Genomic DNA, 22,958 nt, shown 5'->3' with positions numbered 1-22,958 from the left:
ACTTTCTATCTCATTTTTCTTATCCTTCTCTTAGGAGTTCATTTTCATGGAAATTTGAAGAAGTTGGAATTTCGGAGCCCGCCATATGTTTTTATTCATAAATTTCTGCCAAGAGGTGGTGCATATCATTTTCAAAAATTTTACTTGACAATGGTTGGTGCTTCGGTAATTTAAAGCAGGGCCTACAATTTGTATTTCAAAAGTTGCAAAATTTCAATCAATTGATGTTTGGCCAAATTCAAGAGTGGCCTGCTATTGAAATTTAGAATTTCCATGGATATTCGGCTAGTTTGGGAGAGAACTCAATGCAATATGGAATTTATAAAACCCTAGTGTCACCATTTGGTAGACTTTTCTTAGGGTCCCTAACTTATGCTAGCTAGTGGGCCCCACCAAAAGTTGTTCTTATCTAAATAACAACTATTGAATGAGGAAGAGTCCCTGCTGATTTTAACTTTAATTAAATGTAGGAAGTGTAAATGAGTTGGATGGTATGACCATGATTTGGTCAATTTGGAAAAACTCTCAAATTCGTTCATCATTTTGTGGGGTCCACTAGACGAGCCAATGGCCCAATTGATTAATATATTACTATGCATGTGGGTTGAGATGGGCATGATGATATCATGATGTGAGGTGGCTAGTGGAAATGATTTCGGAGACATTAATCCATTGGGAATTTCGCCCATCAAATGGACGATTCGGATCATATAGTACTGATTTGTATCATGGCCCCATCAATAGGACCATTTAGATCATCTCATGCATATAATTTGGGTCACCATCCACTTGAGTGAAAGCCCAACAATTAACAATTAGGATCGTCCCTATGAGACTAATGGAGCACAGTTTATTTATGCTACAAGCACATCGATTCAGTGGTTTGGATTACTCCATGCCACCCACCTCCTCTTATATGATTTGGATTACAATTTTGTACAGTGGGCCCTCTCATAATCCAAGGATCTTTATGATATTCAAAAACCAAATATATATGGGAAGTTACCAATTTAATTACTCCTCTCTAATGCACTCAGTTTATTAAAAAAAAAAAAGAGGGGTTTATGAAAGTGACGTGTGCAAGTGGGATTAGAGATAGCAATTGCTAAAAGTGGAAGGTTACCTCAATCGTTTGGACTTTAGTGGAAGTAGTGTTTATTTTTAGATATCATATGTATGTGGTAAATGTGGAAAGAGAAAGTCATCACAATTTTTTAACAAAGGACAACAACACTTTCCAAGTTGGAGGAAACATGTGCTGTTGTTTGTTTCTTGCATGCATTGCAAAAAAAGGAAGAAGACAAGCTTTGTAGTGTTGACTAGTAGAAAGCAAGACCCTGTCCATATCGCTAACTTTAGACGGCTTAACATGGTAACTTGCCACATGCGCCAATGCCTAAAAAATAATAGAGGATACTCCTAATTTCGTCCAATACTATCAATCTCTTTTGATGCCTCTCTCTCTCTCTCTCTGTGCATAAAAAGGAGGATTTTTGGCCGAACACACTCTCTCGGCTCTCCCACGTCTCATGATTTCGAGACTCTCCCATTCTTTCCCTCTCGTTTTATGCCTCTCTCTCTCTCTCTCATAGAAAAGGAATCTTATTATTATAATAAGAGAGGAGGAACATATTGCACGGATCTTTGATCACTAGCAGCCATCTCCTGCAAAATTGAGGAAGCCATCCCTTTCCTCTTCTCAACTCACACAATTGCAGCCATCTCCCCTTCCCACATTTTTAACAGTCCTCTACATGTCCCACAGCAATGTTCTCTTCTTCTCTTACCTATAATTTTTGGCCGAACTCTGTGTCTCTCTCACCCTCACATCCTCTATCATCTCTACTAATTCTCTTTTGCCCGACTACTCAAGGCCAAATCTTGATCCTGACAGAGATACTTTGGGAGTTATTACTTGGAAGCCGCAATTCCAAATGATTAAATCATTGGTGGCTGGATCTTGTTGGGCCTAATTCTTGTGGTTGAATCCGTGTGGTGTTTATCTCGGAGGCTGAAACTTCGTCTTTGTGTAGGCAAATTCTCTCGAACGCAGATTGGATCGCCACCAAAGGTATGTTCTCTCTTCTCAGATTATTCTAGATTTTTTCTGTATTTTTTTACCTATTTTTTCCATGGTTTTAGTATTTAATAGAAATACGCTTATTTAATTCAATATTACATAGGTTGGCTCATAATCATGTTTTACATGGGTGTTTCAAGTCCGATTCGTCTCAGAATTTAATTCAAGGATCTATTTAATTAAACTAAAAGAGCTATCGAATTGGATCGGACGTTAGACCTAAGGATTTATGGAATTTGAATGAAGTTTAAGATTTAATTTGAATTAATGGCCTAAATATTAGGAAATTTGAATGAAGTTTAGGATGATATGTTTCTTCGAATACTATAATTTCTTTGTCTTTATCATATCAGAACAATGTTAGAGGACATTTTTCAATGTCATAATTTTCTCAAAAATCATGTTTAACAAATAGAAAACTCTTAAAAGACATCTTTTTCAAGAAGAAAAATGAAAAATATACCAAATAAGTTCTAAAATTAATAAAATTTTGTAGTAAACTAATTTGATACTGATATAATCTTCCATGGATTTTTCATGATTTTAGAATTCTATGTGGTATGTTTTTTGATGTTTTCTTTTGAAAAAGCCAGATGTCATGAGATTTTTTATGAATATAAAATCATAATTAAAATCCTCAAAAAATTTACAGTAGTCTTATATTACAAATATCATGTTACTATAAAAGTTTCAATTGATTTGGAATTTTCGTCCTAGGGAATGCTGTGTAAATCCATAATCTGATCTGAATCTTTAAAAATCAGAAATTGATAGTAAATCATATTCACAATTCATGAAATTTTTAAAGTAACTTATATTCATTCATACCTTATTAATTTAAACATTTCAATTTATTTAGAGTTCTATTGCTAAGGGTTGCTTTGTAATTTTAACAATCTAGTCTCATTATTATTAAATCCTAAATTAATAGGAAGTTAATATAAATATCTATGAAAATTTTTCGGTAGGTGATATTCGTTCATGTCATGTTACTGTATAAATTTCAACTTATTTAGAATTTGTTTGCAATGAGTTTCTTTGTAAAATCATCCATTTGATCTGAAATTGATAAAATCTATTAAAAATGAAAACTAACCAAAAACATTATGAAAAAATCCAGGGAACTCTAATTTTCTGTCACTTATTCATTCCTTAAGCCGCTGAAACAGAAATCTTAGGAGTCATGGATTTCCTTTGTAAAATGGCCATGCTAGGATAGTTTAGATGTCGAGACTGCATTCATAATCGTATCCCAATTGCAATTGATCTTTGACAACTTGAGTATTTAAATTATAGTATGTTATTGGCTCCGAGGTCCACTGTCCACGAAAATCCTGAGAAACATATCAGGCAATAGCGTACTATAACTTAAGTATTAAATTGCGCAAGGGAAGAGCGCACGATTCCCATCCATGAATGCAATCTAAGCATAAAATTTGTCATGCCTTAGAATTTTTGGTATTCCTTAGATTTTAGGAGTCGGAATCCTTTAAAGAATTGAAAATCATTAATTTCAACAAACTAAATTAATTTAACCCACGTCTTTTGGAACCGTTGGATAACGGTATCACTTCGTAAGAACCTTTAGAACCAATTAGGAATACTTACGTCACGTCCTAAGTTTTAGGGTGTCCTAGAGTTAGGGAGTCCAGCCTCATCACGACTGATTGCTATTATTAGCAATTGAGTCGTAGATTTAGTTACCCTAGTTATCCATTTTTTCCATAGGACAAGCCTAGTTACCTAGGATGTAGGTTAACCTGCATTAGTCTAATGGATGTCTTGCACTTAGATATGACCATATAGCATCTTAGATGGAGTCGTAGGATAATAAACTTTACTTAACTTGTATTAAATGATCTCTTGAAAACTTTTGAAATAGCCAATCCAGTCTAGATTGGTGTCCTATATGTCTTAGGCATATAGCTTAGTTTAGGCCACCGAACTACGATCGATTATGACTCCAGTGAGGCTTGGATACGTAGGCAGCTCTGCATGCCTTGAATGACATACCAAGCACCAGTCAGCCCATCACAAAGGATGGGATTTTGTATATTGGTTTTTTCTAAATTCTTAACTAAATTAATTAAAATATATAGGACTTTCCTCAAATTAGAATTTTAGGAGAATATTCACTTAGATTGAATCCAAACAAATTATGAAAATCAAGATACACATTAGGGATTACATTGAAATTAGATTTTAGGATGCATGTCACATAGTTCGCATATTAATGAAGAGTTAAATGAGCCATTTAAAAGAAATTCAAGAGAGTTAACTTTTGAAATTGAAGACCGGATTATCGGGGAAGAATGGTCCTTGTGGTGGTAATTTTCCATACCTTTCATTCTCGTAATCAGGTAGCGAATCTAGATTTCTGGTCATTTACGGATCCTAGATCTCTTATCTAGGTGGCGACTCTGTCATTCTCTTTTGCGTGAAATTCGAATTGCTTTAACGATCCTAAGTTCACAGAAAGGACGAATTAAATCAATAATAAAAGAGGCGCCAATCGCGTGGGTACGAGAGACCAAAAGAGGGTGAGGGGGTCGCGCCTCCCCTCTCGAGGGATCGGATCCCGCAGCATGTCACACATATTTAACTTTTAGTTACCCATAATTGTCATGAAAATAAACTTTTATTTATTAACATGCAAAATATACTGAGTTTTAACAAAAAGAACTTTGACTCTTTTTAAAATCTATGTATATTTGGTTTTATTTTTGTTCTAATTTGTTTGCCTCTCTAAGTTCACATCTTTGATTTGTTAATTTGTTTGCCTCTCTAAGTTTACATCTCTGATTTGTTAATTTGTTTGCCTCTCTGCTCTGTACTCTGTAGTAGGTAGTTTGTAGATTTGGTTTTATTTTGATCCTGTACATGTTGAAAATTTGGATTATGAGGAATCCTTGTGTAGATTTCTGGCTCTATTCTCATGTATTTATGGTTTCTTACTTTATGTTTTTTCCCCTTATTCTTGTTTTGTGTAGATTGTCAGATTGAAATATGAGGACATTGAGGAGTTGTTCTGTAGTTTTCTGGCTCTTTGCCTCTTTCATGTTTCATCAGTTCATATATTTACTATTTAGATTTTCTTATTTTGAGAGCTTTGTTTCAAATTGGTGCAATCATGGTTTTCAATTTGTTAGGTATCTTTATCTTATTCTGTGTTGGGTATCTTTTATCTATTAGATGTCGTCGCAAGGAGGAGATGCTCCTAATGTTATTTTGAGCGAGGAATCTTCAAACCCCACAGACTCAAGCCAAACGGTTGCAACATCATGCAAGAGAAAGGGGATGAAGCCAAGGTCAGAGGTGTGGGGTCACTTTACGAGATTTGTGGAGGAGGATGGTAACGATAAGGCTAGATGTAGCTACTATCAGAAGGAGTTATGTTGTGATCCACAGAAGAATGGAACTACGGCACTTAAGAATCATATTTCGACATGTAAGAAATTCCCCGTCAATATAAACACGAAGCAGACACAATTGAATTACCAAGCTATTAGGGGTCAAGAGGGGGATGGTAGTGGAACTCTTAGTTGTTGGAGGTTTGATGAAGAGGCCATTAGAAATACCATTGCCCGTATGGTTATTGTTGATGAGCTTCCTTTCAAGTTCGTGGAGAAGGAAGGGTTTAGAGAATTGATGTCAATTGCATGTCCTAGGTTCCATATTCCATCATGTTCGATAGTGACAAGAGATTGCTTTCAATTCTACATGGATGAGAGGGTGAAGTTGAAAAGGTTTCTTAAACACTCATCTCAAAGAGTTTCTCTCATGATCCTCTCTGCAAAGAATTAACTACTTGTGTCTCACAGCTCACTACATAGATAATGATTGGAAATTGCACAAAAAGATCTTAAATTTTTGTCCAATTTGTAGTCACAAAGGTGAGGCCATTGGTAAGGCGGTTGAGAAATGTTTGCTTGACTGGCGGATTGATAATGTGGTCACCATTACCATAGACAATGCAAGTTCGAACGACATTGCGGTTGAATATTTGAGGAGAAAAATAGTAAACTGGGGGTATAGTGTGTTACAAGGGAAATACCTTCATATACGGTGTATTGCGCATATAATAAATTTAGTTGTATGTGATGGATTGAAATAAGTGGAAGTTGCAGTTGACAGTGTTCGGGCGGCGGTCAAATATGTGAGGAGTTCTCCAGCTAGGTTGAAGCTCTTCAAAGAGTGTGCAGTGGCTAAGAGGATTCAAAGCAAGAGTATGTTATGTCTTGATGTTTCTACTAGATGGAACTCGACATACTTGATGCTAAAGGCAACTGAAAATTTGAGAAAGAAATTAATAGGTTTGATGATCAAGATCCTTCTTTTAGTAGCGAGCTTGATTCAGGGGATGTGGATGGGATTAGAAAGCCCGATAGTGAAGATTGAGAAAAAGTAAGGAGGATGGCGACCTTGCTTCAAAACTTCTATGACCTCACCATACGGATTTCGGGGTTATTGTATGTTACATCCAACACCCTATTTCCTGAAATTATAGAGGTTGAATGCCTTTTAAAATAATGGAGTGAGAGTCACGACTTAAAGTTGGTGATGATGGCAAGGAGAATGAAAGATAAATATGAGAAGTATTGGGGGGACATTCAGAAGATGAACAAGTTGATTTATATTGTGGTTGTTGTTGACCATCGACACAAACTTGATTTTGTGAGGTGTGCTCTTATTGATATGTATGGAGATGAAAAGGGCAATGAGTTGGTGGAAAAGGTGTTTAATGCCACAGTTGAAATGTATAATGAGTTTAACACTACATTCACAACCAACACACCTCAAGACAAACAAGTGAACTTGGGGAAATCAACTTCAAGTGAAACTTCTCAATCCTCACCAAAACAACATGTGATGAAGATGATGAAGGAAAAGTTTAAGAAGCATAAGATTGAATTTGGAGGTGGGGATAACGAATCTGAGCTGAATAGAAATTTGAGTGAAGATGCGAAGAAGATAATACTGGGGACTTTGATATTTTAGGGTGGTGGAAACTTAACAGCTCTAGGTTTCCTATTTTGTCTCAAATGGCTCAATGTATGTTGGCGGTTCCCATTTCTACTGTTGCTTCTGAGTCTACATTTAGCACAGGGGGCGTGTTCTTGATGCATTTAGGAGTTCTTTGACTCCTAAGATTGTACAGGCTCTTATATGTGGTCACGATTGGCTTCATTCATCGTCAAGGCCTCTTAACGTCGAAGAGGCATTAGAGGATCTTGAATATGTTGAAAACGGTAATTTATTTCCTTTTTTTAGATTTTTTGAGTATGTACTTCTATCTATGTCAAATGACTCAAGTGACTTCAAATTTGATATTTGTTTTCTTTTTGTATTATTTTTTTTAGTGTTTGGAAATTTTGGAGATGTTTCTTCAAATGTTGAGATTTGAAGACTGAAAGACTGAGGTTTGGAGAATTGGAGGTGGATTTTGCTATTGGTGGTGGGCGTGGTGGCTAATGGCTATGTTATGGGTTTTGTTTTCATGTTGGTTTGAGACATTGAGTACTTGATCTTTATATTATTTCAGGATTTGGTTTTTGTGTTAGTTTCCAACTTTTCATGGATTATGTTCTTTGTCCTTCTGGATGATGATGTATTCATGTGTAGGAAACTAGGAATAGCCGAATAGGTCCATAGGACCTAATCAATTATTGCTATGAAATTTCTACGTTTCTTCTTATTTAGAATGATCGTCGTAATTCTAATTATTTTTAGTTGTAGTATCATTCATTTGGTATGTCAAGTTATCCAGTACCTTTTCCTTTTCAATGTTTTCATGAGGTTAGTTAATGGCTAAGAAGTTTTATGCCGTTTTTAATGAAAGGTAAGTAGGCATTTTTAACAATTGGCCAGAATGCCAATTATAAGTTAATGGGTACAGTGGAGCATGCCACAGGTCCTATAAAGCAGGGAAGAGGCTTTGAATACGTTCTTACAATACAATGTTGAGCAAGGAGCACGAGTAACTCATGAGGATCTTAAAGAAGACCGCAAGGAGGAGATCCACGATTGTGAGGATCGCCAACCCTCAAAATCTTCTTACCCAAGCGTTCTTATGGTTGGCATTATTGTTCTGTGCATCAGTATTGTTATGAAAGTAGCCATGTAGCATTTTAAACCTATGTTGGAGTATGTGGCTATGGCTAATTATCTATTGAACTTTGTTTTGGTACACTTCTTTTGGAACACCTTCTTATACTATAATGCTAAATGCTAATTGCTATGCATCTCTATTTTATGGTTTAATCTTTTATGTGACATTATTCTTCTTTTCCTGTTTCTACTTTCTATTTGTTTTCATGATCTTGACTTATTAAAAGATGGAGATTCATTCATGGCCATGGCACTGTCCACTGCCCACTAGGACCCATAAAAAAGGAACAACTGAACAAGAGATAAGAGATACTATGTAAGACTTTTTTCATGATCTTATTTTCCTTTCGTTTGGGTAACAAGTTGTGTTAGCCCAAGGGTTCCCCATGGGTTCATTCAATCACCTTGTTTTGATGATTAACAAATGCAAATTGATTAGTCTTTTATGGACTAATTGTTTGCCTTGAGTGTTGTGCTATGGACAGAAAATTCACAGGTTAATCTGCGCTAGCACACACCATTGATGGCCTATGCTTGAAGATGAACCAAACACGTTCAAAGGAGCTAGAGCATACAAATGATCAATCATACCTTGGAGGATCAACCAAGGAGAAGCTCAACATTAGTCATCTCAAAGCATTGAACAAACAAAGGAAGATCAATGAAGGCCAAAGCTTGGGGATCAACAACTTATCAAGGAGCTTGAACCAACTTGAAGGAGTGATCCATGCAAGAGACCAAGACTTGAAAATGAGCTTTAAAGTTGAAGATGTGAGTAATGAGTCTTGTGTTAGATTGTATAATTTAATCCCACTTAGGTATCTCATGTTGAGGCATAATCAAGTCACTAATAAGGTCCCAAACAATATTAGAATATAAGAAAAAGACCCGTGGACCAAAGCCCTAGTGCCATGATAGCTTAGAATTGCAAAAGATTCAAATCGGCACACTTAGCACTTGAATTTTGAGATCAGGGCATAAATCCTGTCATAACGGATCCTAAATATTTTTAAATATTTTTGAAAATATTTTTAACAGAAAGATCTCATCATTTTCGTTCAAATCGAGTATAATAAGGACGAAATCCGACGAGAAACAAGTGAGATATGAATTTCACAAAACCGGGTCTGAAATCTAGAAAATACCAAAAATGTCCTGAAATAGATCTGTTGGGAAGTTGCCCAGAATTACAGAAATGCCCTTGTAACGGCTAGTTTTGGGTTTTCTATATATATATATATATATGGGTTCCCTAAGCATGTGAACTTATCTCTCTCATTCCTAAACTTGTTGTAGACATATTAGAGAGTACAAAACACCCATGTGCCTCAATTCGGGAATATCCAAAGGGATTAGACCTAGGCTTATCTTTGTAATTATCTTTGAGAAACTCTTGTGAGCTTTACATTGTATAAGGCGAAAGGAACGCCGTATTTAAGTTCCTTGGAAGATAGTGGATTCCTCAAGGAGACAAAACTTGAGAAGAGTGGAGTAGGTCTTGGGGCTAAGACCGAACCACTATAAATCTTCGTGTCTCTTGTGTGGTATTTATCTCTCTCCCCCTCACTCTTATTTGTGCTTGCATTTATACACTTAGAATTGAGTGAGTAGTTAACATTGGTAAATTAACTTGCTTATCTTGTACCTTGCTAATTAACCCATTTAATCTTGTTAATTAAGTTTGCATGAACCTTCCATCAAGTGTTTGATAAAAGGCCTAAAAGAAACCATTCATCTAATTCCTTTCTCTTGTTGTGGGATTTACAATCTTTAATCAACGACCAAGTATTTTCATAGAAATATTAAAAAATGAATAATCAACTAGGGTTTTCGAAAATACACCCAATTCACCCCCCTCTTGGGTTGCCTAGTAGGATTTCACTTGGTATCAAAGCTAAAGGCTCTTATATAGATTTTTGAACTTTCAAATTTCTTCAAGAGAAAAGATCTATATTGGTAATCTAATGGCTTCTAGACTTCCTTGTTTTGATAAAATTAATTATGGATCTTGGTCGATCCATATGAGGTCTTATCTCAAGAGTTTAGATAGTGAATTACTGAAAGTGATTGAAAATGGTTTTGTCTTAAACTCCAAATCTAAGAGAATTAGTGAACATGATAAAAGATTATATTGCTTGGACTCAAAAGCTATGAATGTTATATGTTGTGCCTTATCTTCTCATATGTTTGATAAAATAGCTAATTGTAAAAATGCCAAAAAAATATGGACCTCACTTGAAAATATTTTTAATTTTAAATGTTTTATGGCATTAGAAAACAACAATGAAGAAAATAATGATTTTGATATGGATGAGCCTCTTACAATTGATGAATTTTTTGATGGATGTGAGAAACTAAATAACGCCTTAAATCTTGAAGTCTCCAAGAATCAAAAACTTAAAAACTCTCTCAACTCAATTTCTAAGGAATTTGAAAACCTTGAAAATGACTATCAAAATTTGCTAAATGAAGAAAAGAAGTTGATTGAAGATAACAATATTATTGAAAAAGAGAAATTTTGAATTAATGGAGGAACTCAAAATCTTGATGGAAAAAGAAGATGAAGTAAAAATATCTCCATCTCATGAAATAAATTACTTGAAAATAAAAATTGAAGAAATGAGATTGAAAAATGAAAATCTTGAGTTGGAAAATAAATCCCTACAAGAAATGAATGCTAAACATGTTTGTGTGCCTATGCATTTTTGTAATTGTTCATCTAGATCATCTACCTATTCTTATAATTCATGTGATTATTGTGGTAGATTAGGTCATCATAAATCTATGTGTAGACTTAGGTTGGTGAAATCTTGCAAGTATGTATGGATTAGAAAAGATGATCTATTTCATAAAACAAACTTGCATGAACCCAAGATGGTTTGGGTTCCAAAACTCTCTACTTGATTTATTTATGACTTAGTAGATGTAGGGATGTGCTTCAATGATTATATCATATGAAAATGGTTGTTTGGATACAAAAATGTCTATCTTGCATGAATGCCATGTATCCATATTTTGTGCTTAAATGTTTATCTTTTTGAAAATCCAAAGTCTATATGCTTAAAACTTGATTTGTATTAGACTTTGACACATTGCACTAAATTATTATATCTATTGGAAAAAGGTTCCCTAGATATCTCACTTGATGTTTAGTTTATGTTTGAGCTAAAATTGTCAAATCCCATGGAATGTATACTTCTAGATACAATATGCTTGATTCCCATGTATCTAGTTAATCTTGAGCTTAAATTCCATATCCCTTGAGTTTATTTGGGTGCTAGATGTCACATTAATATTTTCTTGCATCTAGCCTCATATGTGTTTTAAAGATCACAGTTTTTTTAAAAGAAACAACTTATAGATACATTAGACTTATATTGTTTTATTCTTGTGTATCTATATATACTACTCTAAGTGCACTAACTAAGACTTAGATCCTTTTTCACTTAGTAGTCATCCATATGTAAAACCACAATCGAGCAGTTAATGTGAAAACCATGATTGATCTTACATGAATATGAACATCTTCATTGCCCATGAGTTCAAGTTAAACTCATAAGAGTATATCTTTCATATTTGAACTCTAATTTGGATAAAAATGGCATTTGCTAGGTTAGTATATACTGGAATTGATTTATTTATTTCTTCTAGCAAAATTATGTGCTCAAATGTCATGTCTATGAAAATTAATTCAAATCATTTCTTAAACAACTTTTTATGCCCTAGGTGAGAAAATGTGTTTGAAAATCTCTGTGCACCTAGTTATCCTTTACTATCACTAGGCTTTCCTATTATACCTAAATGATTATCATTATATGTAAAGTCTTTGATGAGTTGTAAATATATGTATTTTCAAAGATTTTAATTGGATATTTTTTCATAACTAATGTGAATCTTGCTCTTTACAAGTAATTTAAATTATTCATATAATCTTGAAAATCCTTTTTGGAATGCATATGTCCAAGGTGTTCACTTGATATTTATCCTTAGAGTCCTTGGATCCATCCTTAGATTCTTATAGAATATATTTTATAGGAAAAATTAAAAATGGTCTAGATTCAATATATTTAAGTAAAATTGAAAACATCTTGTGAATCTAGTATCTTATTTTGGCATATTTCACCTTGGTGGTTGATACCCTATACCTTGTGATGGGAACATGTGTCTCCCACATATTTTGGTTTTCCTATGGGGTTATGCACTTTGTGCCTAATGCCTTGTCTTTATATTGGTGGTTTGTGGATGTAAATGCAAATATTTGGACCATGCACCTTATATGTCATGTTCTTTATGTCCAAACATGGTAGACTATCCATGGATGTTTTGATATAAATTATATCTTCCTCATAATTATCCATAGTGGTATACCCTCACTCATGAGCCATGGATGTCTCTCTTAGACATGGTACTTTATTGTTCATTCTTCTATGTCTAAATCCTATATAATTGATCCAAATTGGTATATTTAAATAATCTATAGTTATCACCCCTGGTTGGTAGTATCTACATAATTGAGATGTCAAACCTTAACCTTAAAAGCTACTCAATTGGTGCCTATAGCCCACTTTGACCAAAGGGGGAGTCAGCACCTTCACAATAATTAAAATACTTAATCAATTGGCATTGTGCCACCATCTCAATCATGAATAGATATATATATTTGTGTGATCTCCCTAGATTGTTTGTATGCTATATACTTAGCGAAGAAATTTTAAAATTGTAGAAAATGATATCACACTGAGGGGGAGCATGAGCCAAAAATTGCAAATCTTTTGTGCTATGCTTGTTTATCATGATGAGCTAGACTATGGCTATCATTTTTATCATGATAAACCGACACTTAGAGAGTAAGTGTCATTGTAGCCCAAGGGTTGAGTCTAACTTGGTATCTTTTGGAAAATATATCCAAAAATCCTTGGTAACTATGTATTGGACAGCCCTTTGGATTCATACTTTGTATGAATCTCTAACAAATGGGGTACTATATATGTAATATATGTCCTTCTCATCTTATCATATGTTGTTTAATATGTATACTTCATTACATATGATAAGTGCACTCATTTGGACCATGATTGCTTCATATGGGTTGTTTTGGCATTGTCTTGTGCTTGTATGTGTATTTTGAGTTTAAGAAAAGTAAGGCCATTGCCTAGATTTTAAGGTCATATCCTATTAGGCTTCATACTTATCGTGAATAATCGAATGTGCTATCATCTATTCCAAGGATAAGTTTTGTTGGCCATGTACTCACTTTCATTCCTTTGGCCTATTGTGTCATGTCATGCCTTGCCATAAAGGTTTCACCTAAGGCCAATGACATAGACCTAGGGGGAGAGCTAATCTTTACTATCTTCATATTTATATGGGTCATTGTGAGATGCTCACATTGTCCATTCAAACATATCCCTTCTAATTGATCTAAGAATTGCATATCATTCTAGATATTCATTCATAGGAGTGAACTGAAATTGCTAATCTTAGTTCCTATGGATTTAATTGCTTATCATGTGTCATTTCACTTCATGATAAGTTTGTCTGTCATGCAATATTATGATCAAATGTTCATTTCTATGCATGTCAATTTCAGAGAATATTTTTAACTTGAAAATATATATTCTTGCTTATTATGATGGGTTCAGCATTATTTTATTCATCTCTTCATGATAAGATTCTAATAGAAATTCAAAAAATTCAGGGGCTTATCATGCTAGATCTAAATCTTGTTATTTGTCTTTCATGATAAGTAAAATACAAGCCTTAACTTGCTAATCTAATATTGTATTATGGTCATAGGGTAAATTTATATTGGATTTATATATATACCAAGATATACCCTAAAATTTGTACTAAATTGGTATGTCTCTTTGTTTTTCTAACATAGGCTTGATTTGTATTAGTTTATTCATCTCTTATGTTGTTATGCTCTTATCATGCCATATGTACTTTGATTTTAATTGGTAAATCATGATAAGAAGCTAGGGGAGCATCTAGTTTGATTGAAAATCTTTGATGCATTGCTTTTGTGCTTAATTGTGTATTTTTCCTTTTTACTTATGAAAAAAAGGGAGAGAAGTATGAAATTGATTACATTGTCCATAATCCATATGCATGTATGCTAAAACTTGTTAAATTTATCTTATGCATATGTTGAGGGGGAGTAGTCATACTCATCTTTCTTATCTAATCCTCATAAGAGGATCCTCCCACCTCTCTAATCAATTTGGTTTGTCATCATAAAAAAGGGGGAGATTTTAGCCCAAGGGTTCCACATGGGTTCATTCAATCACCTTATTTTGATGATTAACAAACGCAAATTGATTAGTCTTTTATGGACTAATTGTTTGCATTGAGTGTTGTACTGTGGACAGGAAATTCACAGGTCAATCCGTGCTAGCACACACCATTTATGGCCTATGCTTGAAGATAAACCAAACATGTGTCAAAGGAGCTAGAGCATACCAAGGATCAATCATACCTTGGAGGATCAACCAAAGAGAAGCTCAACATTAGTCATCTCAAAGCATTAAACAAACAAAGAAAGATCAATGAAGGCCAAAGCTTGGGGATCAACAACTTATCAAGGAGCTTGAACCAACTTGAAGAAGTGATACATGCAAGAGACCAAGACTTGAAGATGAGCTTTAAAGTTGAAGATATGAGTAATGAATCTTGTGTTAGATTGTATAATTTAATCCCACTTAGGTATCTCATGTTGAGGCATAATCAAGTTACTAATAAGGTCCCCAACAATATTAGAATATAAGGAAAAGACCCGTGGACCAAAGCCCTAGTGCCACAGATAGCTTAGAATTGCATAAGATTCAAATCGGCACACTTAGCACTTGAATTTTGAGATCATGGCACAAATCCTATCATAACTGATCCTAAATATTTTTAAATATTTTTGAAAATATTTTTAACAGAAAGATCTCATCGTTTCCGTTCATATCGAGTATAATAAGGACGAAATCGGACGAGAAACGAGTGAGATATGAATTTTACAAAACCGGGTCGAAAATCTAAAAAATGCCAAAAATGCCCTGAAATAAATCCGTTGGGAAGTTGCCCAGAATTACAGAAATGCCTTTGTAACGGCTAGTTTTGGGTTTTCTCTATATGTATGGATTCCCTAAGCATGTGAACTTATCTGTCTCATTCCTAAACTTATTGTAAACATATTAGAGAGTAGAAAACACCTTTGTGCCTCAATTCAGGAATATCTAAAGGGATTAGACCTAGGCTTATCTTTGTAATTATCTTTGAGAGACTCTTGTGAGCTTTACATTGTATCAAGCCTTCAAGAGGCTAAAGAGTGTGCTTCCATCTTCTTCTTCATTGTAAACTTGGAAACAAAGGGCGCCGTATTTAAGACCCTTGTAGCTTGGATGCTCAGATTGTACAAGGCGAAAGGAACGCCGTATTTAAGTTCCTTGAAAGATAGTGGATTCCTCAAGGAGACAAAACTTGAAAAGAGTGGAGTAGGTCTTGGGGTTAAGACCGAACCACTATAAATCTTCGTGTCTCTTGTGTGGTATTTATCTCTCTCACCCTCACTCTTATTTGTGCTTGCATTTATACACTTAGAATTGAGTGGGTAGTTAGCATTGGTAATTAACTTGCTTATCTAGTACCTTGCTAATTAGCCCATTTAATCTTGTTAATTAGGTTTGCATGAACCTTCCACCAAGTGTTTGATAAAAGGCCTAAAAGAAACTATTCATCTAATTTCTTTATCTTATTGTGTGATTTACAATCTTTAATCAACCACCAAGTATTTTCATAGAAAGATTAAAAAAGAAATAATCAACTAGGGTGTTCAAAAGCCATCTAACAAATATTTGACAAAAGGTCTAAGAGATGATATTCATTTAAGATTTTGAAACTAATTTACAAAAGTTTTTAAAGATGATAATTTTTTTAAAGACACCCAATTCACCCCCCTCTTGGGTTGCCTAGTGGGATTTCAAGTTGTCAAGTTGGTGTTTTAATTAATTATTCCAAATTTACATGCAGATGAGATTCAAACAATCCAATACCAATGTGATTGCGAGTAATGAGTTTGCTTACTCCACAATGCAGTTGTTCTTCTTCACTAGGTATGCTTTCATTGCTTTGCTTGATTGCATCTTCAGTACTCATGTGCTTCTTCACTAGTTAGTTGGTGTGGTGTTTTACTGGAATGATCCAAATTTTCATGATCTTGCATTCTTGCTTACTGATATGCAAGTAATGTACTCATGTAATCAATTCAATGTGGCTAATCTGATTATCTGTAATTGATGTCAACACAGGGCACAACAACAGCCAACAGACTAATCTGAACATTTGATAATGTAATAATGTGGTTGATGTTGCTGTTGCTGTGAGCCCATGACTGTGATCATCAAACATTTTTTTTTTCTGGTGCCAAGTGAATACTACCATTAGGCATTAAGACATTGATCTCTTCTTGGTCTCTTGATTCAAGCTTCCTTAGGTCGATGGATTGATTTGAGAAGTTTACTGTGTTGTATCAAGACAAATACTTATTATTACATATTTGCTGCTTGGAATTGCCTTTTGAGTTCATTTTATTTTTGCCCTCCCATTCTATTTCCAGTTGATTGTTACAAATAGAAAACATATGTCTGCTTAGCTTAGGGTTATTATTTCTGCCCTCTTACATGATGATGATACCTAGTGTGGTTGCAGTCTTGCAGACTTGAAGGCTTTTGATGAAGGCTGAAGCTATCTCAGTCTTCTCAAAACTGGATAGTTTGGACACTCTGGGTCAAGAATCGTATAAGGACAGCACATTGAGTCATTGATCATGCAGCTTCTCTGAGAGCCTGAGACAATTTGACACTTTGGAGTTTGGACTTCTAAATCTTTGATATTAATGTAGGTCCTTCATTTTTTTAATGATGATTCCCTTTGCCTAATGAGAACAGGTCTTAACAACTAGCACAGTTATTATTTAATTTTGTCTGCTTCGTGTTTAATTGGTCAATATTTGGTACAGTGAGCTGTTAAGACCTGTTATCTAAGATTGTGTGTGAAAGGAAGTTATCTATTCCTAATGAACTCTATTCTAGTGTTTAATAGGCAGACTATGTAAGCCTTTACTTATTTCCAAAAACAGAGTTCATTAGGAACAGGATGTGAACCTTGGCCTTGCTGGCTTGGTGTATCAGTTTTTCAGTACCATGCATATAACAAAAGTAGTTGTCCACTTGTCCAGTTAAATTAGGGCTAGAAAGGGAAATCACTTCTCGTTCGGTTATAACCGAACTAACCAATTAACCGAACTAAAAATTCGGTTAGGTTCGGTTATGGATAATTTCGGTTACGGTTTCGGTTATAAGATTTAGATAACCGAATTTAATTCGATTAGTATTTTTTAGGTAAATCGGTTTGATTATAACCGAATAACAACCCTTAACACTCGCACTAGGTCAGTGGCTTCCATAAAGACGTAACCCTGATGATGACCGTCAGATCATCTTACCCCCAATTACATCATGTATTTACAAGTCCTTTCTTCGTAACTACATCTACTGAGTTGAGTCATACGGGAAGTTGACATCATTTGCCCCCTTTGACCCACTCTTGGTATACCATTTTGGTCAAGCGGTGTTCGGCCTGCAAATGCATTTGTAAAATCCTTTGAAAATAATTCAATGTCATAAAACTTTCCGATAAATATTTTGTCAAATCCGCCTGGCCAGGCTATTTAATAGGCCTACCGTTCTGACAAAATTATAGATGTCAAGCCCTAAATTTTATGGCGAAGAATCCCTTGTTGAGTATCACAATTAGTCTCGAGGGTTTACTCTAGGATATAGCTCTATTTGAATGTGACTCTAAAATAGAATCACTATAAGATAGACTAAGACCCTAGAACGAGCCGACAAACCAATAAGATCCCTCAGGTCTAAGGACATGTGAAGGGTCCTATCTGGAAAAATAACTTTATGCTTTCTTATCCAGAAGTTGTTCTTTATTTGATCCGGTTCGATTGCGCGATCTAATCCTCGCACCCACTCTTCTTGCTTAGGGTCCACTACCCAGATGACCGAGATAAGTCACCTCACGACACGTGCATGTAGGCAAGATTGGTGCTAGTTGTATACAGAAAGAGATGTCTAGTCTCTTTCCCAACTAGGAACTATTAAGGCTTATATAGAACCGAGATGCCATATCTCCTTGCTCCCTTAGATCTGTGAATCCTTTGAGCATGGCATTTCTATTACGTGACCTAAGGACGAACATGTGTCAATAAAATAAGCACATCACACACATTCATAAATGTAAATACCCATTCATGTCATGAAATAAACCTTTATTAATTAATAAATGTCATTCTACTGGCTTTTCAGGGCATATACTTTAACATGTGCTACGTCAGGATATCTTTTATTTTAATAATTGTCAGTGAGATTCTTCACGATATTGCGCCATAAGCCTAATTGTGTAATTCGGTTTTCTGGTTAAAACCGTATTTAATATGTTTTAAACCGAAACCGAAACCGGAAACCGAAATTTCAATGGTATTAAAACCAAAACCGAACCGTTAGAGAACTAAACCGAAATTTGGTTTGGTTCGGTCGGTTAATTCGGTTAGCACCAAATAATGTATAGCCCTAAATCTAAGATATGCACACACTCTCATAAAAACTTTAAATTTCATCTGATGAGATACAATTTTGAGCGTTTTAGACTCTTCATAATTTCAAGTTGCTCAAACTCTTATAGTGATCTATCTTGAGAATATTTAAATATTGATGTACATATATCACATGTATATAATAGGCCCAACACATATCAATTCAAATCAAATGCCTTTAATTAAAGAGTTTCAATGATTATTACAATTAATGGACCCTCTTAAGTTTGAAGTTCACAACCATTTGTGTCTTTCAAGTAATTCTTGTGAACTTATCGAATTTTATGGATGATATAGATGTTCAAACATCTATGGCATTCCATAGTGACAATGCATTCCAATGTGTACACTTATGTAGAATTTAACTAGATTTTCATTTTTCTAGTGTACATAGGTTTATTGTGAAGGGTTTTAAGATGATTAAAGGTTCTTATCACTTCACATACACTAATGAGTTCATTTTCACTTGTTTGAATGTTTTATGTTCATTTTAGAGTTCTTTACAACAAGTAATTTTCTTTCAAGCGTAAGGATACATTTGCAACTTCCCTTAATAATTATACTCTATAAGTTTAAAGAGATATTCTTAAAAGCCAAGGATCTTGAAAAATTACCATTGGGGAGTTAGTCCATGAGAAAATGAATCAATTCATTTTTAGCTTATGAATATCTTTATGATTTTAACCCAATGTTATGAAAATTATTAAGACCCAACTTCTTTTATCTAGATTTTTAAGAAGAGTAGTTTAATATTTCAATTTACATGTTTACAGTTTTCATCTTATTTATCTAAATTCTCTTATTTTAGCTCAAAAATATTTTGTTCTTTAGGGATTTTAAAAATGATTTAGTAGGAGCCTAATTTTCAAATTCCATATATTTGTTTCGGTTTTGCTAGACAAAGTATGATAAACTAGGTGAACATCCTAGGATCTAGCAAACACTAAATCTAACCTATTTAGATTTAAGTTTCAAAGATATCTAAACTTAGAATCATATCTTGAACCATCTAGACTGATCCTATGGGTCAATAAGGGTACTAAGTGTATGAATAAGTTTCAAGTGAGATACAAAACACTAAGACCTAAGTAAATGGTCATAGCATTATAAGTGACGGTAATCTTCTAGGTACAATGACATGAGTTTATAAGATTAATCAAAGATAGTGTATCATGTCACAAAATGGTATGAACACTACATTACAGATACATAAAGATTAAGCAAGATCAACATGTGTATCTAAATGAGTTCATATAATTTTACCAAGTTAGGCACAATTCACTAGACACAATGACTTTCTTTATATCATGATTAAGTACATAGTATCTAGGAAACAAGATCAAAAGATATAACTTTTAAGCATAATATGGATACAAAAAGATAATAACGAATATGCACATGTATCAATTCATTTTTAAATGATTTAAACATTGAAGCACAAACAACTACATGCAAGGGATTCAATCTATCTTAGGGATATAGCATCAGTATGCAAGATTATAAGAAATATAAACAATCAAACACAAAGTGACTGGATACAAGATTTTTCATCACCATTAAGTGCAAGGTATCTAGTAGCATATAAATAATATAACAGTGAAGCACACCCCTAAATCTAATATAGATTAGATATGAATCAAGCAGGGGTCTTTGGAACCCAAACTAATTTGGTTCCAAAGGAGGTTGTTCTGTGTAATGAGTCATTTCTAATCCAAACAACCCTACTACTCTATACAAATCTAAATCTATATTTAGACTTGTAATGTCCAACTCTACCACTGTAGTCACATGATCATAAAAGTAGGTAAGTGAACAACAAGATAAACTACAAGAATGTTTATGATTGAAAAAAGTTTAACATTTTGTTGTAGGGTGTGATTTTCCAATAAAAGTTTTCCTTTTTCTAGTTTCATCTCTTCTACTGTATCTTCCAAATAGTTTATTTGATGAGTTGTTCTAGATCTTAGTTCTTCTTCTTCTTCACTTAACATTCTATATTTTTTAAGAAGTTCATTTTTGTCTTTTCTACTTTTTCTTTTTCTTCAAATAGATTTTCTTCTTTGGTTAGAAGTGTGTCAAATTCATTTTTCAATCTTTCCATTTCCTTTGTTAGTTTAATATTTTTAGAAACTTTTTCCATTAAGGTATCATGCATTTTTCACAATTCTCAAATAACTTTTCATAAGACATATTTTATATTTCAATAGCATCATAACATGTTGTAATGCATTGGTTGAAAGATAGACATTTTCTATGTTAGTTTTCAATTGAATCCCATATTTCTTTAGCATTTTTACTTGAAGAAGCAGTGTCAAACATGTAGGGTGGCAATGAACAACACAACACTATCATAGTTATGGAATTCAAATAAAACATCTTTCTATCATAATCACTAATTTCTTTTGGATTTAGAGATTAACACAAAACCTTTTTCAATTATCTTCATTATCTAGACCCTCTAGGTAGGACTTCATACTGATCGACCAAGATCCATAGTCGGTACCATCAAAGAAAGGGAGTCTAGATGCCATTGCTTGCCAAAGATCTTTTCTCTCAGAGACTTTCAAGTGAAAACCTATATAAGAGCCTTTAGATCTGATGCCAATTGAAATCCTAAAGGGCAACCCAAGAGGGGGGATGAATTGGATAACTAAAAATTTTTACCTAGATTCAAGGGGGTTTGAAAATTATCCTAGTTAAATCTAACCTTTGTTCAATTAAACTCAAAGAAAATAAAGAGATAGATGTTACCAAGCACCCAGGTGTATAAGGATAGAGAGAGAGAGAGATAGGAGACGACGCAACGATGTAGAGTGGTTCGGTCCCTTAACCTCGAGGACCTACTCCACTACCCAAGTGCTTGGTCTTTCCTTGTGATTTTCTTCGCTAATGTGGGATTCCATTATAGGCGAATCCTCAAGCCATACAATCGCCTTCTCCACCTCCGAGGGAATAAACCCTATTTGTAATACAAAACAAATTCACCTTTCTTTATGGGCCAAATCGGAGACCCTTGATTACAATGAAGAAGAAGAATGAGAAACTTTCTTAGCCTCTTGATTCGGCTTGATACAAAGATGATAACTCTTGATCTCTCCAAAAGATCACAATGACAAATGATTTGCAAGTTCAAAGCATTTGAAGAAAACTAATGGATTTGAAGGTTGAAGCTCAAAATAAGGTTTTCAATTTGTCCAAAAGACTTTAAATCCATGAGAAAACATCATATTTTTAGCCCACAATAATTCATGACTGTTTGGGGGTAATTTGGGCAAGAAAAGATAAAAAATGGGTCAAAAAATCAACTAGCAGTTATGCCCCAATGGCTAGTTTTTCTTGCAGAGCCAGTAGCCCGTTGTGGCTAGGTTGCTCGCCGTAGGGCTGCTGGAATTTTCAAAAATAGATTTTTTTAGTGTGGAGGTCGACCGAGACAGGTTTGGACGACCGGGCCTGCAAAAGATAGTTTTTCAGCCCGCTTTGTAAAATTCATATCTCACTTGTTTCTCGTTGGATTTTGATGTTCTTGTTTTTTATGGATATTAGAAGAACGAGAGGAATATGATTAAAATATTTTCAAAAATATTTGAAAATTTTTTGGACCTATTAACGTGGAAATAAGGTGTATGGTCCATAATTCAAGTGCCAATTTGATGTCATTTCTCAACTTGGTACTTAGGCTTTGGTTCTTAGGCTATGGCCTTGTGTTTTAACTTTGTTTAGGACCTTTGAAAATGGCTTTTCATGAAATACAATTGGGTCGCAAGGACGGTTTTGAAAAACGTATGAAAACTCTTTGAAATACGAAACCACAAGAAAAAGATCTCCAATACAATCTAAAGAGTAATACTACTTAGCACCTTGATCGTAATGGCTTCAAAGGTCTTCCTTGGGATCTTGGGCATGGAAGTGAACACTTAAATTGCTTTGGACCATGTGACTAGTTGAATGGATCTTCACTTTGGATGCATGAGTAGGTCACCAATGCTTGTTCATGTTCAAGCTCCTCTTGGGATTATGTAATTGCATGCTTGCGGGATCTTCAATTTGAGCTATTGATTTGACATCTTCCAAGGACGATGTCACCATTGTGTGCAAGCTCACTTTGTTCATTTGTGCATGTTG

The 22,958-nt window shown here is 34.4% G+C and overlaps 1 long non-coding RNA gene across 1 annotated transcript; it reads left to right on the top strand.

The window, feature by feature from the left end:
• The first annotated feature begins 1,527 nt into the window (after positions 1-1,527).
• On the top strand, positions 1,528-17,123 carry LOC143883623 (uncharacterized). The gene is made up of 3 exons (XR_013252445.1): positions 1,528-2,071; positions 16,205-16,287; positions 16,883-17,123. It is a non-coding gene; the product is annotated as an uncharacterized LOC143883623 (long non-coding RNA).
• Positions 17,124-22,958: the final 5,835 nt, after the last annotated feature.

Source organism: Tasmannia lanceolata, unplaced genomic scaffold (genome assembly GCF_043159265.1).
Source record: "Tasmannia lanceolata isolate RefF3 unplaced genomic scaffold, GAP_Taslan_0.1 ptg000008l, whole genome shotgun sequence".
Lineage (NCBI taxonomy): Eukaryota > Viridiplantae > Streptophyta > Magnoliopsida > Canellales > Winteraceae > Tasmannia > Tasmannia lanceolata.
Note: the sequence above shows the minus strand (reverse complement) of the source record. Positions and strands in the feature narration are given on the sequence as shown.